At 45.9% G+C, this 4616-nt stretch overlaps 1 long non-coding RNA gene across 1 annotated transcript; it reads left to right on the forward strand.

The window, feature by feature from the left end:
• Positions 1 to 3359: 3359 nt before the first annotated feature.
• On the forward strand, positions 3360 to 4352 carry LOC109705948. Its single transcript, XR_002214988.1, has 4 exons — positions 3360 to 3451; positions 3712 to 3778; positions 3875 to 3943; positions 4059 to 4352. It is a non-coding gene; the product is annotated as an uncharacterized LOC109705948 (long non-coding RNA).
• Positions 4353 to 4616: the final 264 nt, after the last annotated feature.

Genomic DNA, 4616 nt, shown 5'->3' on the forward strand with positions numbered 1-4616 from the left:
ATGATAGTTGGAGACTTTTACTTCATGCATAGTTGCTTTCATATTTATACTATTTATGCTAAGTAGAGATATCATGTCGTAGTAAGTTGCATTTTTACTTACCTTTCGCCCTTTTACTTTATAGTCACTGACATCTTTTCGTAGCTTTGGGCCTTGTGGTGCATTCACTGAAGTCAGTAATTGCCCACTGGAAACTATTTTTAATAGTTCTTACGCCCCTGTTTTATGGTTTACCTTTCAGAATCTTCGGCACCGGCGGAGGCACGGGATCGCGGCAAGGGGATCGCGTAGCTAGCTAGCGAGGAGCGGTACTTTGCCTAGGTGGTTTACTCTTTCTTTTTGTAGTTGAGAGAAAGTGAGAGATTTTTGTATTCCTGTATAGAGACCACCTATGTATCTACCTTTAGCACTTGTTATGGGATTCCTATTGTATTTACTTTATGTTTTACTTAGTGGATTTACAGTTTCATCCTTATTCCTTGTTGTAGCATTTAGACATTTACTATGCTCTGATACACCTAGATGTCTTTTATTATTGCTTTATTATTGTTGTTTTTAGACGCCTTATACGTTTTAGACGTATGGCGGGTCTGGGCACGTGCCGGGTCCCGGGGCGTGACAAGGCACTACTTATATGGTGCCCATTGTGAGATCTATACCGACCACAAGAGCTTAAAGTACCTGTTTACACAGAAGGAACTCAACATGCGCCAGCGGCGGTGGTTGGAGTTGTTAAAGGATTATGATGTTGATATCCTCTACCACCCCGGAAAGGCAAATGTGGTCGCGGACGCACTTAGTAGGAAGTCGGCGAAGAACCTCGCTTTTGATGTTACCCAGCAAACACCCCTGTGGCTGGATATGGAGCGATTGGACCTTGAAGTGGTCGCTCCCGAGGTCCCGACTCAGTTGATGGCACTTGTTGTCCAACCGACCTTGTTGGAGAGGATCAAAGATCTGCAACCCGCAGACCCAGAACTCCAAAAGGTGCGGCGAAACATCGAGGAAGGGCGTGGCGGCGATTTCAAGGTAGACGCCGATGGTACGCTTCGGTTTCGAAACCGATGGTGTGTGTCGAAGGATGGAGAGCTTCGTGAATTGATTCTGCAAGAAACACACCGATCTCCATATGCCGATCACCCGGGCGTCACCAAGATGTACCAAGGACTAAAAATGCACTATTGGTGGCCGGAAATGAAAGGTGATATTGGACGCTTTGTGGTGAAGTGCCTAACTTGCCAGCAAGTAAAGGCCGAGCGTCGATTTCCAGCGGGAAAGCTTCAAAGTCTACCAATCCCCGTTTGGAAGTGGGAGGATATATCGATGGACTTCATGGTTGGCTTGCCTCGCTCAACAGGTGGCCACAATGCAATTTGGGTAATTGTGGACCGATTGACAAAGTCGACTCACTTCTTGCCGATCCACACCACGTGGTCGTGTGACAAGTTAGCGCAGGTATACCTTGACGAGATAGTGAGACTGCATGGGGTGCCGAAATCAATCGTGTCGGATCGTGGTCCCCGGTTTACTTCACACTTCTGGAAGAGCCTGCAAGAAGCCCTTGGCATACGGCTCGACTTTAGCACCGCATTTCATCCTCAGATCGATGGGCAAACAGAGAGAACTATTCAAACTCTGGAGGATATGTTGTGAGCGTGTGTCATCGACTATAAGGAAAGTTGGTGTGACCACCTACCTATGGCCGAGTTCGCCTACAACAACAGTTATCATGCTAGTGTGGAGATGGCACCGTTCGAGGCTCTTTATGAGGGGACGTGTCGGTCTCCTATACATTGGAGCGATGTGGGTGAGCGTACAGAGTTCGGCCCCGATGTTCTGCGAGAAGCGGAGGAGAAGGTCCGTCTTGCTCGCAAGAGATTGCTCACGGCGCAGTCGAGACAGCAAAGCTATGCAGATAGGCACCGTCGAGATATAGAATTCGCGGTAGGTGACCGCGTGTTCTTGAAAATTTCACCGATGCGGGGTGTGAAGCGGTTTGGAGTGCAGGAAAAATTGAGTCCCCGATATATTGGACCATATGAAATATTGGAGCGAGTCGGCACGGTGGCCTACCGACTTGGTTTGCCGCCGAAGCTTGCGGATGTACATAATGTGTTCCATGTCTCCAATCTCCGCAAGTATATTCACGACCCCGAGCATGCGATGCTATATGAACCACCGAAACTTCAAGGAGACTTGAGTTACGAAGNTTTGCCGCCGAAGCTTGCGGATGTACATAATGTGTTCCATGTCTCCAATCTCCGCAAGTATATTCACGACCCCGAGCATGCGATGCTATATGAACCACCGAAACTTCAAGGAGACTTGAGTTACGAAGAGTTTCCGGTAGGGATTATCGCCCGAGAGGTGCGAAAGTTAAGGAATCGAAAAATTCCCTATGTGAAGATTAGGTGGAGCAATCATGAGGATCGCGAAGCCACCTGGGAACTCGAGGATCTGATGAGAAAACACCACCCTCATCTATTCGAGGAGTGAGGCATGGATTCAAGATAAAGTTGAAATTGAGTTAGTTTCGAAGACGAAACTCCTTTTAAGGAGGGGAGGATGTAAGGAAGTGAATTCTCGAAATCCAAGGATTGTACTTCACCCAGGATCGACTAACTGTCGAGAGAATACCCTTTATGGGAGTTGAAAAGGTCCAAAACACAAAATGTGCTTTGGAGTTGAGTCCGCGAGAGCAATAAGCAAAAATATGGACTTGGCATATTTTGCTCTCGGGGACCGGTCCCTGGAGGGGAGGACTGGTCCCCGTAGCTACAGTTGCGGGGGTTGCTTGATGCAACCGGTCCCTGGTAGGGAGGGACCGGTCCCCGAACGTGGTCCCAGCGAGAAATGCCGAAAATTGGCTAAGTCCTGAAAATTGAGCTCTCAGGGACCGGTCTCTCAGGTGAGGGCCGGTCTCCCGGTGTAATACACTGAACTTTTGCAAATTGCGGAGTTCGAGTATGTGGAATGGTGTGTGGATCAATCCTACATGTTCTAAAAGGTTAGAACAAGTGTTTGGATAAGTTAGAGGATGCTTGGAATGTTAAAAGTGAGAAATTGCATCAAACTGGCGAAAAGCAGCATTTTCTGCTTGCTGTACCGGTACAGCCCTTACCTTGTACCGGTACAAGCTGGCAGATTCGGGGCAGCAAGGTTAGTTTGGTAATTTCACATCTTGTTCTCAGCTATTTGATCCCAGCACGACTCCTGGAGCTTGCTGGAGTGTGCTAGAGCTCAGAAGAGGGTTCTCCACCATTTCTCTCTTTCTCTCTCTAGGGTTTTTCTCTCTCTACATCGAAGTCGCCGATTTCGCTCGTTTTCGTCGTCGCGCGCGTTCTTCGCTGGTTGCGAGCGTTGCAGCGCCTTTGGGGACGTGTGAGAGAGTGTTTTGGAAGACTCTTTGCTGTCCTGAACCAGTAGGGTCACTGGTTGGAGGCTTGGCGAGGTAAGCGGCTTCCGTTTTCCATTTTCGGCAATTTCTTGGACGAATTATGTATAGTTTTGGAGTTGTTGCTTCTAGCTGTTTTAAACTGAGGTTTTAGCATTTAAAGATGAGTTATTTAACTGTGAATTAATCTCAGTAGACCAGGGATAAGCTACTTTGAAGCTTAATTGGAAGAATTAGCCATTTCGGAAGCTATTTCGGACTATACGCGGGTTATTCTATCGAATTGATGCAATTTGGGCATTGTGTCTTCGCAGCAGGTTTTTGAACCACGTGGAGCTTATTTGATGACCTGGGAGGCTGGTTTAGAAGGTGTTCTACCCTAAGGTAAGTAAGAATTTCAGCTAGGAAGCCGAAATTGCAAGATTCCGATCATAATTGCTATTATTGATGAGTTTGATGTCGTTTCGGAATTGTTCGCAGCGAGAGGGTGTGTGACCCTTGGACCGCCTTCGTTTGGCCTTGGAGGACCTTTTGGAAGCTTAACGTGAGGTATTGAACTAAGCCAAAACAGGGATTTAAGCTTTTCCAATGTACAAAGTGTATTTGCGCCGAAATGGGCCTTTTCAATCGTAATTTTGATACGATATGTATGCTTCGTGTTCAGCTGGATTGCGACCTAGTGGAGCTGAACTTTGGAACTCCTTGGACTGTTTTGGAGCCTAGTACTAGGTGGGTCGGACCTAACCAGAGCAAGTGGAGCTCCCCTATGTTCTATATGTGCTATAGAATTGGTGTTGTTGTGCGCTTTTGTGTTTGATATAGGACTTGAGAAGTAAATTGACTTGAAATCTCTATAAAGTAGAGAACACATATACATGAACGTATTTGTCTTTATATTCAATTCAGTTGAATGACTTATGCGTATTTATCTTTATATTCAATTTAGTTGAATGACTTATGAACAAGTGTAGAATGCACTTATGAAACGTAGAGAACAATGACATTCTCTTTTACTCGCTTGATCACACGTAGAGAACTATGACATGCTTGTGCCTATGTTGATAGTGCCATAATAGTGAAAGATCCTAATGCCATATGTAAATTAGCATTACTCCTGTATGCTTACTAAACTAGTGGATTCTAGTTGTTGTTAATATTTGTTATACTGAAATGTCGATCAAAGGATCGAGAGCGAGAACATTGCAAATGAAAACATGAGAAT

Source organism: Ananas comosus, unplaced genomic scaffold (assembly GCF_001540865.1).
Source record: "Ananas comosus cultivar F153 unplaced genomic scaffold, ASM154086v1, whole genome shotgun sequence".
NCBI classification, from domain to species: domain Eukaryota; kingdom Viridiplantae; phylum Streptophyta; class Magnoliopsida; order Poales; family Bromeliaceae; genus Ananas; species Ananas comosus.